Source organism: Sorex fumeus, unplaced genomic scaffold, assembly GCF_029834395.1.
Source record: "Sorex fumeus unplaced genomic scaffold, SorFum_2.1 ptg000063l, whole genome shotgun sequence".
Taxonomy (NCBI): domain Eukaryota; kingdom Metazoa; phylum Chordata; class Mammalia; order Eulipotyphla; family Soricidae; genus Sorex; species Sorex fumeus.
This window is the reverse complement of record NW_026606120.1, coordinates 65,813,617-65,833,826: the sequence shown is the minus strand read 5'-3', so window position 1 is coordinate 65,833,826 and position 20,210 is coordinate 65,813,617.

Genomic DNA, 20,210 nt, shown 5'->3' with positions numbered 1-20,210 from the left:
GTGGTGGTGGGAAATGGGCATTGATGGAGGGATGGGTATTTGATCATTGTATAATTGAAACCCAAGCACAGAAATGTGTAAGTCTGCAACTGTACCTCATGATGTCTCACTATTAAAAATTTTTTAAAAAAAGAACATCATGCAATGATTAATGGGAAGCAATAGGGGTGAAGATAGATGGTCAGCAACTACACCACCTCTACTTCACTGATGACATCATTCTAATAACACCAAATATCAGCCAAACAGCGTGAATGCTGGCCAATTTCGACCATGAGTGTGAAAAGGTCGGAATGCAACTAATCTCATGAAGACAATGTTCATGAGAAACAGACTAGTTCCTGACATTCCATTTGATCACATTGGAACGAACATCTCTGAATGCAGCACTTATGTGTACCTGGGTCAAGAACTCAAGATGATGAACGACTTGGTGCCAGAACTGTGCAGGAGGAAGAGTGGCATGGAACGCCTTCAATTGTGTTGAAGAAGTTGTTAAGAGGATGAAGAATCTCAATTTCCGAACACATCTTTTCAATTCCACAGTTGCTCCTGCACAAACGTATGCCTCAGAGACCTGCACCCTATGAAAAGAGGATAAGAACACTATTCGTTGTCTCTCAAAGAGGAATTGAAAGAGCTATTCTTGGAGTATCACACTTCACTCAAGTGAGAGAAGGAATCTGGAGTTCCGACCTCTGTCGACATTCTAGGATCAGGTACACTGCCTTGTTTGTAAGATGTAAAAAATCAGATAGGCCGGACACAAAATGCAATTTGGAGACAACCGCAGGACTAGAGCCATTACTGACTGAATTCCACAGGATGTCAAAAGAATGCTGGCCGCCCATCTATGAGATGATTGTACTTTTTTTTCAAGACCCTGACCGAATGGTTTGATGCTCTTCATGTTGCTAGAGTGAGCAGATGCCATTGGGCTACAGTAGCATGTGACAGGAACAAATGGAGATGTTACTGGTGCCCACTTGAGCAAATCGATGAGCAATGGGATGACAAGTGATAAAAGTGATACTTTAAAAATTTAAAATATTTTGTGACTTACATATCTGGCACCTAAAATTTGACTAAGAAACTGAGAGGAGATTCAAACGAAAATTCAACTCTTTCTCTTACTTTGCTTGCAGTGTCACTTAAATCACTTAACTTCCCGTTAGTCGTCGATTTGCTCGAGCGGGTGCCAGTAACGTCTCCATTTGTCCCTGTCACGTGCTAGTGTAGCCCAATGGCATCTGTTCGCTCCGGGAACATGAAGGGCCTCAAACCGATCGTTCATGATCTTGACAAAGAAGTCTGACCATCTGGTAGGTGGACGGCCACGCGGTCTCTTGACATCCCGTGGAATCCAATCAGTAACAGCTCTAGTCCAACGGTCGTCTTTAAATCTCATTACGTGACCAGCCCATCTGATTTTCGACACCTTGGCAAATGAGACAGCGTCCCTGATCCTTGATCGTCGACGGATGTCAGAACTCCGGATTCATTCTCTCATTTGAGTGAAACGTGATATTCCAAGCATAGCTCTTTCTATTCTTCTTTGGGAGACCTGAATGGCGTTCTCATCTTGTTTGCGTAGGGCCCAGGTCTCTGAGGCATATGTTAATGCAGGAAGAACAGTGGAATCAAAGAGATGTGCCCGGAGCCGGAGGTTCTTCGTCCTCTTAGCTATTTCTTCGACGTTCTTGAAGGCGTTCCAAGCCGCTCTCTTCCTCCTGCGCAGCTCGGGTGCCAGGTCATTTGTCATGTTGACCTCTCGACCTAGGTACACATAGCTGTTGCATTTGGAGATGGTCGTTCCATTGAGAGCGAATGGAGCGTCAGGAACAAGGCTGTTTCTCATAAACATTGTCTTCGTAAGATTCAGCTGTAGTCCTACCTTTCCACACTCACGGTCAAAGTCGGCCAGCATTTGTGCCGCTTGGCTGATGTTTGGTGTTATTAAAACAATGTCATCAGCAAAGCGGAGGTGGTGTAATTGCCGACCATCTATCTTCACTCCCATTCCTTCCCATTCCAGTCGTCGCATGATGTTCTCGAGGGTGGCACTGAAGAGTTTCGGTGAAATGGTATCACCCTGCCGCACCCCTCTCTTGACATCAATGATCACTTCTTTTTAGAATGGTGAGATCCTGGTAGTGAATCCGCAATAGAGCTCACGGAGGATCCTGATGTATTGGGCTTGAATGCCCTGATTGGCTAGGGCTTCAATGACCGCTTCCGTCTCAACAGAATCAAAGGCCTTCTTTAAATCAATGAACTTTAAGCAGAGCGGCATCTTGAACTCCCGAGAAACCTCAATGAGCTTTGTTATTGTGTGGATATGGTCGATGGTGCTGAATCCTTTGCGGAACCCTGCTTGCTCGCATGGTTGTCCTTCATCTAATGTTCTGCCAATCCTATTCAGGATGACTCGAGTGAACAACTTGTAGATGACAGACAATAGGCAGATCGGGCGATAGTTGCCAATGTCATGGATGTCTCCCTTCTTGAACAGTAGTACGGTCCTGCTGGTTTTCCATTGGGACAGAACCTTGCATTCAGACAAGTAGCGAGTGAAGAGACGAGCCAGTGTATTGATGAGTACTGACAGCAGGTTCTTCAGGTGTTCAGGTCTGACCTTGTCTGGGCCGGGTGCTGTTTGTTTCTTTACCGACGAAATGGCGTGTCGGATTTCGGAGGGGAGAACATTGGGAACAACATACCCATCCTGTGGAATTTGGTATGTTGGCAAGTGGACATGGCTATCGAAGAGATTTGAGTAGAAGTCATGGATAATCTTCTCCATTGCCGTTCTGGAGGATGTGATGGATCCATCAGGACGTCGGAGGGCAGTCATCTTGGTCTTATAGTTGGCGAAGGACAGGCGGGCCTTACGAATACTTTTCCCGGCTTCTGCCGCATCTACCAGTACTTCTGCTCTTCTCTCTTTGAGGTCTTCCTTGATCGCATCTCTGCACTGCTTTGCAAGCTCGGACGTTAGCTTGCGGTTGCCTGAGGCATGCGCCAAACCACGCTGGCGAATTAGCTCAAGAGTTTTCGAAGATAGGCGACTTTTTGTGGCTATCTCTCTCTTGGCGTTCCTCACACATTCATGGAGGTGCTGAACCAGTCGATCGTATTCCTCGTCAATGTTGTCAACAATGGCATCTTCCCATGTTGCCGCAATAGTACCAAAGAGTTCCCAGTTGGTGGTCATTCTGGGAGTTCTCTTTTTGAACTTTGCAGCCCTTTCTCCCCGCTCTGTGAAGTAGAATTTTGCACGAAGGAGACGGTGGTCCGATCCCGTTCGAAATTTTGGGACAACAGCGACATCAGTCAGGCAAAACCGTCGATTGAATATGATGTGGTCTATTTCGTTGTGGAATCGTCCACCGGGAGACTCCCACGTCCATCGTTTAGATTCTGCCTTCTGGAACTGTGAGTTACCATGGATGGTCTTGGTCGACATGATGAACTCTGACAGTCTCTCACCCTGTTCGTTCCATTCTAGGCCATGGGTCCCGATGTGAAGTTCTTCAGCTGATCTTCTCGGTCCTATCTTGGCATTAAAATCACCCACAATGATCTTGTAGAAGGTGTGGTCTTCTTTATAGAACTTCTCTAGCTCCATGTAGAACTTCTCGATTTCTCTTTCATCATAATGAGATGTTGGTGCGTAGACAAGGAAGATAGAAACTGCAGGCAGTGAGCCACATCTATTCAAATGTAAACGTCCGATTCGGGTTGTTAGGCATTCGAATGAATCAATGCTCTTGGCCAAGTTTGTGTTGACAAGGACACCGACGCCTCCAACACCTCTTTTATCGCATGTTCCGAGGAACAATTCTTCTCCAGTGTCGAAAACGGCATGGTGAGATTCGTGCCTTCTTGTCTCGGTCAGACCAATGATGTCGTACTTGATCATTCGCGCTTGTACCATCAGGTCCTCGATGGATGCATCTGATGCTAGCGTACGTGCATTGAAAGTACAGACGATCATTTTTGTCTTCCTTCGTTGTGGCAGCCTAGGTCGGCCTTGAGATTTTGTCGGCCCCTCCTTTCTCATCCTTCTCAGTGCTGCCATGTCGGTGAAGCCTTCAGGGTCAGGTGAATGAGACCAGTTGTAGTTACTGGTTTTGGCATATCGAATACACAGCGGATAGCTTGCCAGGCTCTTCCGTGCGGGCGGAATACTCTCGGTAGCTTGCCAGTCTTTCCGAGAGGGATAGAGGCTTTTGGGGTGACCTCTAATCACCCTTGTAGGTGTTACCATATTTGAACCCTATCAAATATGGTATGACAATTCCAGAAGATGGGTATTTAGTGTATTATGATGTGTCGCGCGGCCGCTTGCGGCCACGCGGGTCCGGAAAGCGTCCTGGAGTGTGGCGACGGCTGGGTAGTGGAAGTCGTGCTTGCAGTGTATATTTTATAAATTATATCCATTCTCAAATAATATTTTAACTGAAATGATCATATATTTTAAAACTATCTTGTCCAGCATGAGTGGACACTGATAGTTTTTATTTAAGTATCTTGCAAGGCACGTTACATGCATTATGTCCTGTCTCACAAAAGCTGCTATCAAATTAACTTGTATTTCCACTTATCTTTGATAACTTGAGCAAGTTAACTTGTATAGGGAAAAGCAACAGGTCACAGAGTAAAAGTTTAAAATTACTGCTTTTATGATTTCAGACTATCTATTGCTTTTCACTCTGTTATGTTTCTGTTAACATGTTAAACTTGTCCATGATAAGGTCAAATAAATTGACTTTGCTATTTCTGAACTCAGGGTAGTTGACAAGGCAGGTAAATGAAGGTAAGAAGGCAGAGGGTAGTAACATGTAAAATAGGATTCACTGAAGGGAAAAATCAGTGCACATTAATTTTGCACATTTTGCACAATCTTTAATGGCCACTTTTAAATCAAAGTGCACTCAAGACATTCAGAGTATAAAGCACACTGAAACTTTGCTGTTCCTTAATTTGCTTGTAGCTCATTTCTAGAACTGCATTGCACTATGATTTGTTCTCATTTTCATTAAATCGTGAGCTTTTAAAAGATTTTATTTCTTCCGCCTGTAAGTTCACCCATAAAATATGTTGAGGATTCTTATCTTCTCTGGAGGCCATTTTTTCTCTAGATACAGTATAATTCAAAGTGATGGTTTGGAGGTGGATTATAGATTAAATGGAAGAAAAGTCATTGAAGAGGCTGCAACTGTGGTTAAAAGAATAAAACAGAGAGACTTGAAGGGAAAATAGGGTCTTGACTTAAAGTATCATATCCTCTTACTCAGAGTAAGGGTTGGCACTTTTTATCTGCATTGTATTTTCATGAAGCTCTCTTTATTCATAAGTCTTAAAGCCTAGAAAATAAAGACTCAGCTGGAAAGTTGAATTCTTATGGAAATGTGAACTTCTCTAAAATTTATTTTCTCTCTCTCTTTTCTTTAAGTAGGGTCGGGATGAAACATTGCACTAAGATTTGGTTAAGTATCTACATAGCTTTGACTTAATGATTATTTCTGAAGCTGAAAGGAGTAGCACAAGATTAATATGGTATTGAACTTGAAATCAACTATGCTTGTTTACTGAAGAGAAAGAATAGAAACCTAGAAAAGCAAATGTCATTGTTTAACTGTACGTAGTATTAGACCTTGAATATGTCTTCAACCTCTTCCTACAGCAGGCGGTCTTTTAAGAAAAAGCTGCTCAAGAAATATTTGAGACTCTTTAGGATGTAAGGAAGCATTGGTAAATAAATATCACAAATCTTAAAAAGATTCCTCTCTTTGTTATCTCTTAAGCTTGAGGACGAGGAACATGCTCTCCTTTCTGTGTATCATCTCACATTCCTTGAGACCTTCAAACATGTTTCTCCCTGATGAGCTCTTTATTTGTTAATCAACATCTTCAACAGAAAGGAATAAGGTTTCTTAATCTTCATCAAGACTTAGAGTAGAATTTCTTAATCATATTTTGACTTGCCCCCCTTCCAACCTTCTTTCCTTCTGTGCACCCCCCTGTCCTACTCATTTGCCCCTAATCATCCGTGGAGACCCCCATTTGTGCAATATTTACTTATGAATCCCTTGATTCATAAGTGCTTTGTACCCCCACCCCCCAGAATATAATACTGGTTGAGAAACATTATCTTAGAGAAATGGTCTAAGAATTCAAATTCAAAATATTCAGGTTCTTACGACTACCAATTATTTGCCATCTGATCTGTGAATCTTTGTGATAAGGGGTTATGATAGCATATATAGCTGTTAAAAATACTGACTTGACCCTAGTTGAATCCTAGGAACCCTATGACACCCACCCCTAAGAACCATGGGGTGGTGACTCTGGCAGTCCCAACAATACAGGGGTGGTCCTGGAAGTCCCCAGCACTGTAGGATCAGAGCAGCACAAAATTCTTGGGACTTTCATTGAATCTTCCAGCCAGTTGACTGAGAGTCTTCAGGAATGACCCACAGGTGTCCTGAGCACTGAATTAAAGGTCCCCAAAGTAAAGTTTTAAATTTTAAAAATAGAGGCTGATATATAATTTTGTTATTAGTAGTTTAATGTTTAGTCAAATAACTTGCTGGTTTTTCCTGCTCCTACAACAGTGATTATTTTAATCAGTGCATAGGATGGGTCTTTTAATAAACATTTTTCTAACCCAAAAGAAGTACATGTATCAATTCAAATGTGTGCTATTCTTTTAAGTTGAGCTTTCTAACATAAAGACCCTGCCAATGAATTTGAGTCCTAGTGATTTGTAAGATAAATGCTCCTTAAAGAGGAACTAATAAAGGTGTGAATGTGTTGAAGAAAGGGGAGTGGTATGTGGACAGAAAAAAAATACAGGAATAAGCCAAATAATGGTAAAATTTCAGAGAAATTTCAGCCTTAACCAGATCCCACGATAAGCAAGGAATACTATTAATCTTGCACTTCAAGATTTGTACTCTTGAAGAAAAGATACAACATTTAGCTGTGGCCTTCTGGAAGCAGTGAGATGTGGGTGGAGCATTGTGGGACTAAACAATAATAGTTTACTTTCTAATTGTCTGAACAGAGAATCATTTAATCACAAATAAGAGACACTACCTCTGACTTGGTTAAACAAAAGGAAATTAGTTAAACTCATATCTATGTTTCATAAAACACTTTGACAGGCGTAATAGACTCATCATAATAGGAATTGCATATAGAAACTAGAAAGCCAAACGGGAAATAAAGCAATCTTTCCTCTTTCCATCCATAGTTCATTTTTTTAAAATATATTTTTTTTAAATTTTAAAAACACTCTCTTCCACTAATCAGTTATTTGGATTTCCTAATAATTCTCATTCTTGAGGATTGTTTTACTAGTAGCAGTGTCCTTAAAAAATTGAACTTTAAATATAATAGCAATATGAATTGGCAGATCTCTTCAAAAGCAATTTAGCAGTAAACAGAAGTGCTATAAAATGTTCATTCCATTGACCAAGTAATCTAAGAGAATTATCAGAGTTCAAAATATGGGAGAAAGCTTTATGTGTTTATTATGTATATTTAGTATGACCATAGAAAATAATTTTTCAGAAAGGAAATAATTAAAATATTTTGAGTCTTTCACATTCTGGCCACAAGAAGCATGAAACTTTTGTAAATAGAAAAATCATTTCTTCACACTTGTAACTTGTCATCCTGTTGCTCATCGATTTGCTCAAGCAGGAGCCAGAAAAATCTCCATTAGTCCGTGTCGTGTGCTAGTGTAGCCCAATGTCATCTGCTCACTCCAGGAACAAGAAGAGCCTCAAACTGTTTGTTCAGGATCTTGATGAAGAACTCCGACCATCTTGTAGGTGGGCAATCAGGCATTCTTTTGACGTCCTGTGGAATCCAGTCAGTAATGGCTCTAGTCCAGCGGTTGTCTCCAAATTGCATTACATGTCCAGCCAATCTGATTTTTGGCACCTTGGCAAATGAGGCAGTGTCCCTGATACTCAATTGTTGATGGAGGTCAGAACGGAGCGATAGCACAGTGGGTAGGGCGTTCGCCTTACAAGTGGCCAACATGGCTGACCCGAGTTCGATTCCTCCACCCCTCTCAGAGAGCCCGGCAAGCTACCGAGAGTATTCGATATGCCAAACACAGTAACAACAAAGTCTCCAATGGAGACGTTACTGGGCCTGCTCGAGCAAATCAACGATCAACGGGAGGGCCTTTACTTCTCTTACTTGAGTGAATTGTGATACTCCAAGAATAGCTCTTTCGATTCCTCTTTGGGAGACCTGAATGGTGTTTTCATCCTATTTCCATAGGGCCCAGATATTTGAGGTATATGATAGTGCAGGAATAATGGTGGAGTCAAAAAGACATGCCTGGAGCCAAAGCTTTTTCGATATCTTAACAACATCTTTGACGCATTTGAAGGAGTTTCATGCTGCTCTCTTCCTCCTGTGCAGTTCTGGTGCCAAGTCATTCATCATGTTGAATTCTCGACCTAGGTACACATAACTGCTGGATTCAGAGATGTGCATTTCATTGAGAGCAAATGGACCATCAGGAACTACTTCATTTCTCATGAACATTGTCTTTGTGAGATTCAACTGCAGTCCGACCTTTCCACACTCACGGTTGAAGTTGGCCAGCATTCGTGCCTCTTGGCTAACGTTTGGTGTTATTAGAATGATGTCATCAGCAAAGTGGAAGTCATTTAGTTGCTCACCGTCTATCTTCATTCCCATTCCTTCCCATTCCAGTCGTCACATGATATTCTCGAGAGTGGCACTGAACTGTTTCGGTGAAAAGGTATCACCCTGCTGAGCCCCTCTCTTTACGTTGATGATCACTTCCTTGTAGAACTGTGAATACTGGTGGTGAATACGTAATACAGTTCATGGAGGATCCTGATGTACTAAGTCTGAATGCCCTGTTTCGCTAAGGCTTTGATGCCCACTTCAATCTCAAAAGAATCAAAGACCTTCTTTAAATTGATGAACATTAGACAGAGCACCATCTTGAACTCTTGCGAAACCTCAATGAGCTTGGTCACCATGTGGATAAGGTCAATCGTGCTGAATCATTTTCGGAAGCCGGCTTGCTTACATGGTTGCCCTTCATCTAGTGTTCTGCCTATTCTATTAAGAATGACACAAGTGAAAAATTTGTAGATGACGGACAACAAGCAGATCAGATGATGGCTGCCAATATCGTGGATATCTCTCTTCTTGTACAACAGACCAGTCCTGCTGGTTTTCCATTAGAATGGAACATTGCATCCAGACAGGGAGCATGTAAAGAGCCAAGGCAGTGTATTGATGAGTACTGGAGACAGATTCTTTAGGTGTTCGGGTATGACCTTATGTGGACCAGGTACTGTAAGCTTCTTTATTGACAAAATGGCATGTCAGATTTCAAAAGGGAGACTGTTGTTAACATATCCATCCTGAAGAATTTGGTATGTGGGCAGGTAGACCTGGCTATCAAAGAGATCCTAGTAGAAGTCATGGATAACTTTTTCCATTGCCCTTCTGAAAGATGTGATAGATCCATCAGGGCATCAGAGGGTGGTAATCTTGGTCTATTGTTGGCAAAGGACAGGAGGGCATTGTGAATACTTTTCTTGGCTTCTGCCACATCAGCCAAAACTGCTGCTCTTCTCTCTTTAAGGTCTTTATCGCTTCTCTGCAAAAGTTTGCAAGCTTGGATGTTAGCTGCTGATTGCCTGAGGCTCTTGCCAAACCACATTGGCAAATGAGTTCAAGAGTTTCAGAAGACAGGCGTCTTTTTGTAGCTTTCTCAGTATTCCTTGCACAGTCATGGAGGTTCTGAACCAGTATATTGTATTCTTTGTCTATGTTGTCAATGACGGCATAGAGTATATTGTATTCTTTGTCTATGTTGTCAATGACGGCCAAAGAGTTTTCAGTTGGTGGTTGTTCTGGAAGTTCTCTTGTTAAACTGCAGCCTTTTCTCCCCTGCTCTGTGAAGTAGAATTTCACATGAAGGAGATGGTGCTCTAATCCCATTTGGAATTGTGGGACAACAGAGTCATCGGTCAGGCCAAAGTGTCGACTGAATATGATGTGGTCGGTTTTGTTGTGAAACTGTGCACCCATGAGACTCCCTTGTCCAACCTTTAGATTCGGCCTTCTGGAACTGCGAGTTACCCTGGATGGTCTTGGTCGACTGATGAACTCAGACAGTCTCTCAGGCTGTTTGTTCCATTCTAGTCCACGGGTACCAATGTGGAGTTGTTTGGCCAATCTTCTCGGTCCTATCTTGGCATTAAAATCACCGACAATGACCTTGTAGAAGGTGTGATCTTCTTTGTAGAACTTCTCCAGCTCCACGTAGAACTTCTCAATTTCTACTTCATTGTAGTTGGATGTTGGTGTGTAGACAACAAAGATAAAAACTGCTGACAATGAGCCACATGTATTCAAACATAAGCGTCCAATTCGGGTTGTTAGGCATTCGAATGAATCAATACTCATGGCCAAGTTCGTGTTGACGAGGACACCAACACCACCAACGCATCTACTGTCACATGTTCTGAGGAACAGTTTTTCTCCAGCATCACAAACGGCATGATATGATTGATGCCTTCTCCTTTTGGTTGTTCAATGATGTCGTCTTGTTCTTCTGCGCTTGCACTATCAGGTCCTTAATGGATGCTTCTGATACCAGCAACGTACGTTGAAAGTATATACAGTCATTTTAGTCATTCTTTGTTTTGGCAGGATGAGCAAGGAGAGGCTGATAAATTCTCAGGGCTGAACTAGGCAAATAGAAAAATATCATGGAAAAATATTTTAGATTAATAATTAAAGTAGTTGAGCACAATACTGAAAGGGAACTCATAAAATGAGAGTAAAAATCCATAGGAAGGACTGGAGAGATAGTACAGGTATTGGAACATTCGCATCACACATAGCCAACCTATTTGATCTTTATGATTTCCAGCAACATATAAGAGCTCCTGAGTACTACCAGGAGCAACTCTGGAGCAGAGTGAAGAGGAAGACCTGAGTATTACCAGGTGTGGCCGCAAAACTGAAAAACAAAACCCACAGGGGAAAAAATGCTAAAAATAGTTATGATTAATTCAATGTATTTAAGTTAGAAGATTTTAAAATTATTTATGAACTTCCAGTGTGAAAATTCTGTCAGATAAAATTATTGTTTATAAATATTCCACCTTGTACATCAGATATGGTTTGTATTCTCTGGAGCTGTTTCAATAGGTCACTGTTTTTCTTGAAACTTACTATTTTTTTAAAGGATTTTATAAGTTAAAAACTATTTCTAAATACTTGGAATCTACTGAGAGGAAAATAGAAAATCCAGCTTAAGTAACAACTGTAGAGAAACTTTCCAAGAGTCTAGAGAAGAAATTTTGTTTAAAATAAATAAATAAATAAAAGTGGAAGACCCTGTAAGTCCTCAGAAGTGTCTGAAACTGACAATTACTTAACAGTTAGTTAGATGGATCTACAGCATTCATTATTTGTTTGATACAGAATTCAAGAGAGTTAATGAATAATTATTAGCATATATTAAGAAATTTAGATTTTCTTCTATGTGTCCATTTTGGCCTAATTCTCCTGTCTGTTTATAGATTGTTGTAATATTATTATAAAACCACACTGAAATGAGTATTTACATCTCTCATGTCAGAATAAGTAGAGACATTCTTATTGAAACTATTTTAGGACTATAATTATATGTTTTAATAACTGTCACTGTCACTGTCCTCCTGTTGTTCATCGATTTGCTTGAGAGGGCCCAGTAACATTGTAAGACTCGTTGTTACTGTGTTTGGCTTATAAAATATCTCATGGGTAACTTGCCAGGATTTGCCGTGCGGACAAGATACCTTCGATAACTTGCCAGGCTCTCCAAGAGGGGAGGAGGAATCGAAGTTGGAGGAATCGAACTCGGGGCAGCCGGGTTGGCCACGTTCAAGGCAAATGCCTACCCGCTGTGCTATCGCTCCAGCCCTTTTTAATAACAATAAATAATTATGATAATATTATTATAGTTTGAAGTTCTAATGCAGCAATTTCCAAATAATGTCCTGTAGAATGCTAGTGTCTTATGATGCTTCTTTTGGGAAGGGCTAGGAGGTAAAAATACATATGTGCTGTGTATATAAATCTTTAACAAAAGAGTGATTTTGTTTTATATTTTTGGGCCGCATTGAGCTGTGCTCAGGGTTACTCCTGACTTTTTGCTCAAGAATCATTCCTGGTGGAGGTCACAGAATGACATGTGGTGTCAGGGATTGAACTGGAGTCCACTACTTGCAACGCAATTAACTTACTGGTTACAATATCTCTCTGGTCCTAGGATATTATTTCAAAAGTATCATAGTCAATCTAACTATTTTCCCAAAATTTCCCAAGTTTAAGTACTCAGAAAAATCTCTCTCTTTGCACGTAATATTTATAATTGAGTAAGATATAGGTTGGTGAATTATAGGTTGATAAGTACTTTTGGTATATTGGCAGATTTCAGACATAACTAAACCTATATTCAATTAGTCAAATTCTACCACACACTAGGTAGAGGAATCTGAGTGACCTATATAAGTTATCCTTTTTAACTAAAAATCTGTGAATAATTTTATTGCACCTGAAATGTTACTGGTGCCCGCTCGAACAAATCGATGAACAACGGGGAGACAGTGCTACAGTACTACAGTGCTATATACTCAGAAACATAGCAATATTTTTAGAGATAAAATATCCATAACTAGTACTTTCTGAGATTTTACTCATTCACACCTGTAGAAGCTTGTGGGTTTTCTTCTTTATTTTAAATATTTATTTGAACGGAGCAAAACAGGATGTCCATATAGCTATATCACCGAAGGGGCAACAGATAGAATCCGGGGTATAAAGTTCCCTTCCTTCTGCAGTATAAACGAAAAATTAAATACCCATTTCAGTGTAGAAAAGGACTACTTATGGAATCCAGTTCAGCATTTTTGGTATTGATATCATTAGAGACAACTTGGAAACTATTTTTTCCCTTATTTTGGTCACACTCAGAGCTACTCCTGATGGTGCTCAGGGGATCATTGGATGCTGGAGGTCAATTCTGGTTGGCTGCATGCATGGCAAACACTCTTAAACACTATTCTATCGCTTGAGTCTGATATTTAACTATGGTTTTAATCTTCATATCTCCAGTGGCTCAAGATGTTAAGCAATGGTATTTTTTGTTTTTGTCATCTGAGTATCTTCTTTGTCAAAATATTCACACTTTTGTGACTGTTATTTAATTGACCTGTCTCAATACTTAGTAGTAAGAATTCCTAATATTTCTTTGTATAATTGTGATACATTTTTCTTGACTCTATATTTTGAAGTACTATATCCCAATCTGTTCTTTGTATTCTTAGAGTCTCAAGTGGATGGTAAAAGAAGGATACATTTTGTTATCAGGAAAGTGGATTTTTTCCTGTACTGGTGGATCCTTGAGAATTGTCTGAAAGATTTGCAAACAAAACTCAGTGGATTAAACATTAAGAGTTTATTGTACAGATAAAGTAGATGGGCCTGGTCCCTCCCCAGAGGTCCAGGCTTCACTTTAACCATGAATAATGCCACTGGTCCTGTACCTGACACTTCCCTTTCTCATCTCACATGGTCTACTCATTTCCTGTGAACGATGACCAGATGCTATCCCTGTGCTGTTCTCTTGTCCCACGTATGCTTTCCTTAGTCTCCTGCCAATGCCCCGTGCACCTGAGTGAGAACCCTGTGCTCTGTTACCTGTTGCTTGACCTCCCAACTGTACTCAGAAATTCTTGTCATCCTGGCCAGGCCTTTCTAGTCTTTGGCCACAGCCACGTGTTTGTGGGTGAGACTTCTGTGCTCAGCAACTTGTGTGTCCGAGACCTGCCTAAATCTGAGCTCTTATGGGTATTCAAGCCCTACATGAGCCTGAATTTTCCTGGGCATCTGAGTCCAGTCTGTATTCTGCACCTATCTGGCCCTGAGTGAAATGCTTGTGCTGGGCGCTGTCCAGAGGCACAGACCTACCTGACCCCGGAGGTCTCAGAAGAGAGGAGACAGTCCAGAGTGTGTGCTCAGAGAAAGAGAGATGGGGCTGGGGGTTTCCTTTTATCTGCTGCCAACTCCCCACCTGCCAGCCATCCCAGTATCTATTCTGATTGGCTACCAGGGCAGAGATTAAAGTGACCTGGCACTCCATACCTCAGCTCCCACTGTATCAATTTCCCGGTGTCTGCAGTGTTTTTATCCTGCAAGCAAGTTACTTATTTTTATTGATTGAGGTTCTGTGATTTACAATACTATTAATGATGGTTTCTTGTGCACATAATTCAAACTCCTCCCCGAAAACCAGTGTACCTACCTATCTTCTCAAAGACCTCAATCCCCTCCCCCACCACACACATATAGACTCAACTATATCAATTTTCCTGTTGTGTTGCCTTTGGCCCTTGTCAGCTAGCAAATAATTTTTAGTAGTAGGAAAAAAAACAGATTCAATTACATACATATGGAAAAATTTCATAGCTGTAACTTTATAGTAAATGAGAGAGAATAAGAATTTTTATTATTGAGCTAATGAATGGAAACCTGGAGACCTAAGAAAAGAAAAAATGAGCTTCATATGTAGTACTGTAGCACTGTCCTCCCATTGTTCATCGATTTGCTCTATACATCACGGGTAGCTTACCAGGCTTTGCCATGCGGACGAGATACTCTCGTTAGCTTGCCAGGCTCTCCGAGAGGGGCGGAAAAATCGAACCCGGGTCAGCAGGGTCAAATGACTTATGTTTACTCTGCAAATATAGATAGCTTTCTCGGAAAATTTTTTTCTACAGAGGTTTTGTCTGCTTCAGGATAATGTTTTATCTATGCACTTAAGGATGGGAATCTGCTTTGTTTAGGGGATGGACAAGGACTTTTCTTTGTACCTTAGGTCCTCAACTTGAACAAGGAAAGTTGGCACAGAACAAGGCAATAGATAATCTTAATTAATAAAAAATTCTTGCTATTGGAATACAACATAACTCCAGATTAAAAGAAGTGTAGGTTGAATGGATAGGACATAGGGTACAAATCTGGGGCACATTGGTGATGGTGAGCTGAGGTAACTGTGTATGCAAGACTGTGGTATTTCTTGAAAAGGTCTGTTCTGAGAGTCCTGAGGGAAGGGCAGCAGTTGAAACACAATTAATTATACTTTTTGAGAAGTATTTTAAGATTTACATTTCAAATAAATTCTACATTTTTAAAAAGGCTAAATCATAGAAGCTGTTTTGAATCCATGATTAATTTCTTTGTGTATGGTAGGGGAGGGTTCATGTGGTTTGGGGCCATATGGATTGGTATTTTAGGAACTAAGGATCTTTTCTCTTTTCTCATTGCTTTGGCAGTGCTGGGGGTGGGAGAAGGGGGACATGTGGGACCAGGAATTCAACCCTGTTCTCCAGCAGCTAGTCATTAATTCATGTGTATGTTTAAAAGACAAAACTCAAATATCTATATCCATGCAGCATGAGATATAAAAAGATCAGTAGCCATTTGAAAAATATTTATTGAACATGTTGTGCTAAAGTGTTCTTTAATAGACTTTACAAGATTGAAGTTCTGGATATCACAGAAAGAAAATAGTATGTTTGAATGAAGACTCGTTTTAAATATTAAAGAATACCTGACTGAAAAATCTAGGCCTATTATTCATTGCAAGATATTTTGTATATGTTATATAGTATAAAGGTATATCCAAGGCTAATATTTTGCAGAAAATTTCTATGATGATACTAAAAAAGTGGAACCCAAGATGATGGTTGCACAGGAGCTGAATGTCCTGTTTTGAGCAAAAAGAGGAATCCAGGAAATGATAACTCCAAGGGGGAAATTATAGAATTAATAGAATGGGTGATGTATTTGGTTAGGTTGAGATAATTTCTACATATAGTTGTGGTAAGGAATTTAAAGAAAAGTTATTGAAAAATTCATAAAATAGTAAACAAAAAAGGGGACAGTTGTAAACTCTAAGGAAAATGAATAGCTTTACAAGAAGAACTGCAGTCTTAGATAATTATGTAGTGGTTTGTATCTCTGGATTATAACTTCTAGGTGAAAATATTGATTAAACCACAGATTAGCATTAAACTATGTTGGATAGAGGAAGACTGTCATTTTTTTTCTCTTACAAAAAATAGCAAGATATATGAAATATAACTTTAAAATGTAAAAAAAATTAGTAATGTGCGAAAATATTGCTTATAAACTATACCCATATCTAGACAAAAAAAAGCAGTTAAAGTGGTTGCTATGGATTAGTCAGAAGCTGAATCTTGGAAGTTAGGGAAGAAAAATTCTATTTTTTTTAGATGTCTTCTTTAACTTGTTTTAAAATGTTTGAATTGAGAAGTGGGGATGGGGCCACCCCCATTGTTACTCGAGTTATTCCTGGCTCTACACTCAGGATATACTCCTGGAGGTGCTGGGGAACCAAATGGGATGCCAAGGAGTAAGTCTGGGTGGGTAGCATGCAAGGCAAATATTCTAGCTGCTGTAGTATTGTTCTGATTCCAAATGTCCAAATTTGTTAAGTCATATACGTGGATAAATAATTATATCTTCCCATAAAATACAACATAGATAAACAGAGGGGAACCTAAAATAATTTGATATTAATAAAATTAATTTTAATATACTTATGGTTAGTTTTTACATCATATTTGAAGTTTAAAATATCCTATATTCTTAATAAAATAGATGATTATTAAAACAATACAATTTCATAGTCAGCTTTATTTACTTTGCAAAGACGTAATATGTGCAGTAAGATTGCAAACATAAAACAATAATATGGAAACTGTCGTAACTCACATTACCTCAGTTATACATATACATATGCTGAAGTCAGAACTTTTAGTGAGACCAGCAGAGTTCATAAGTACCTCATAGCCTGACTTCTGAGGATAAAGGGATATTATTGAGGACCCAAGCTTTATATAAATTCCTAGCCAACTAGTAAGTTACTCAAGGTAGACAACCAGTTTTTTTAACATAGACTTTCACCCACAAAGTGGGTAAGCTGTTTTCCAATCTCTTTATGTTCGTCTATTCATGACTTAATGATTAAATTATGCTAAAGTCAGTTTTTATGAAGAGCTAGACAGAGCAAGGTGCAAGATCAATTTATATATTGTGAGTAAAACAATATATAGATAGTATTTAGTCAGAATTTTGAATGTTTTCTATTTGGATCAAGAATGAAGATTTATAGTATACTGAGTATAATAGAAACCTATGACCAAAAAAAGGTGCTAGCAATGTAACAGCTAATAGAAGTTTCCCAGAGAAGATAATTAAATAGATAATCTGTTTTTCCTGTCCAGTAATGAAACTCTGTCTTTCAAAGATCCTTTAAATGCAAACATTTCTGATTTTGATCTCTTGGCTCTGTATTCAGGGATCACTCCTGGAGGGGCTCAGGAAACATCAACTGTGGTGCCAAGGATTAAACCTGGGTCAACCACATTCAATGCAGGCACCCTATCCTCTGTAAACTTGCTCTAGCCCTCTTATTTTTAAGTAACTTAGTATACTGTTATGTTAATTATATCATTTGTATCATTTCTAGACAGGATTATATTTATCAAATATTCTTCTAACTATGCATCCTATTCATGTTTGTCTAGTGATGTTTTTAAAGATGGCTACTCCCAGTAGAGTTTGGCATAAGAATTGGGGTACCTGGGCATATAGTTCTTATAGGCAGGCAGAGTCACACAAGAAAGTGCCACAGGGGCAAGGCAGAGGTAGGGATAGAACTTAAGGCTTTCCATATGCTAGATACATGCTTTATCACTTGAGCTATCTCCCTGTCCTACACCAGGGAGAGAGCTTTTTTAATTGGATGCATACATAATTAATTTTATTATTGGCCTTTTAAAAATATTATTGACCTTTTCTAGATCTACATCTATCCCTGACCCCATCACCACCAAGATATTCCACTGTTTCAGATCAGCTAGATCTAAGTAAGGCTCGTTTTTCAGAGAAAATCACAACTCTTGACCCTTCACCAAATAATACTCTTCTGAGTAATATGTCTAGTCCTAAGAATCAGTTCCTTCCACACTGAATGATAAAAGTAGGGACGATTCCCAGTGTTATGTGAGCTCTGGGCTTTATTCCTGCTACATGTTTACCTTGTTACTCTCACTTAACAGGAAACTCTTCAGTGTTCTGTCATTCTATTCCTCTCTTGTGCTAGGAGAACTCTAGAATTTATTTTTGGATGATTTGTTCATAATCTAACTGCCCTGACCTCCTCAAACTATAAATTCTATTGTCCTACCTTAGCTAGATCAAGCCTATATAGTATTTGGTAAACCCCTGGAAGCAGTGCTACTGTTCTCTCTTTCTTACCCTGTTGTTCTGTGTCTGAAACCCTTTTCATACATTTTATTTTGTCTTCAAATCATGTGAGTCAGGTTATTGCTAATTATGGAATAGAGCATCATGTTCTCTGGAACGGACTTCAGGCCTCAATGAGCTGATGGGGGAAGTGTTGTTTACATTGATGCTTTAATTCTTTTTCCCACGTTGGCTGTTTATAGATCCAGAAAGAATGGTAGGCTGCTATTTTCAAACAGAACCATCCTTACCAACATGAGTTTCCACTAATAATTACCAAAATATTCTATATGAATCATGGATGATACCAATACAAAGTATTCTGAAAAAAATCACTATATCGCCGTAGAATAAGAGAGACATAAATGCTATCATTTTGTGTCCTAAGTTTTATTTGGGTAATATTTCTTCAAATATATGCTTCTGAAGTATGCAGAAGGCTCTTTTAATAAACATTTTTTAAATTAAATATTTCCTTTACCCTGAATATTCTGCTTAGTAAGAACTCAACAAACAGTTTTCAAAAGTAATTGTGGTGTAATCCATAGTTTAGAATTGTTTATTTCATTGGTTTTCCTCTTGCTTTCCTTTGGTTTGTATTTTATTTTTTCAAATTATCTTTGAATGGGAATTCCCATAACATGTTCATGATAGGTACTGGTACTAGAGTCATCAAAATCATAAAATATCCTTGTGGAGATCAAATTTAATCACTCTTTATGTATTTTTATTAAATTCCATTCTATTTTGAAAATTAACGCATTATAGAATATCTAATTCATCTTATGCTTAATATGGGTAACTAATCATTTTTGTATCATACTAGAAAATAGAATTTTTATATGAACATTTTGATTGAAAAACATAACTGCTATTTCTTTTCCTGAAAATAATTATGAATATGTCCTTTATTAGACAATACTTCACATAGCACTGCACTGTAGCACTGTCCTCCTGTTGTTCATCAATTTGCTCGAGCAGGCAACAGTAACATCTCACAAAAAATTGTGAGACTTGTTGTTACTGTTTTTGGCATATCAAATATGTCATGAGTAGCTTGCCAGGCTTTGCTGTGCGGGCGAGATACTCTTGGTAGCTTGCCGGGCTCTCTGAGAGGGGTGGAGGAATCAAACCCGGGTTGGCAACGTGCAAGGTAAACGGCCTACCCACTGAGCTATTTCTCCAGCCCAATACTTCACATATGTGATAATATTAAAGATTCATTTGTTCACATATAATGTTGTAAAAACTTGCATAGTGCTGCTGAGGTAGATTTGGCTTAGAACTAATCCTTGATAGCAAATGACCTAGAAGTCAAACAAGACAAAGGGTTGTTAATGAAAATTAATGGGACTAAAGATATCCCAGGGGAAAAAAATATGTTTTATTAAAAACACACAAAAATGTCATTTTAAAAGTCTACACCAAGTCAATTTACTGTGAGATAACTTTATTGTCACTGGATACCTATTAAAATCAAAATGAAATGTCAAAATGTTTAAATACAGGAATGACAGCACAGTCAATTATCTCAGACCTTTTGTAATACTTTTCAGATATGCAGTACTCCAGCAGACACCAAAATGTTGTAACTGGATGAAATAGACTCTGAAATTACAAATTTGAGTTGTTTACCTCTGAGACAAATATCTGTTGCAAATATAGCATTTGGAAGATAAAGAGAGATTTCCTCTTAAGAAACCTAAATCTAAGATTGCAATATGTTAAATAACAGACAGCAGGCAAAAGTAAAGATAGGTAAAAATATTAAATACAGAGGTATCTGATACAAAAATTCCTCAGTATTC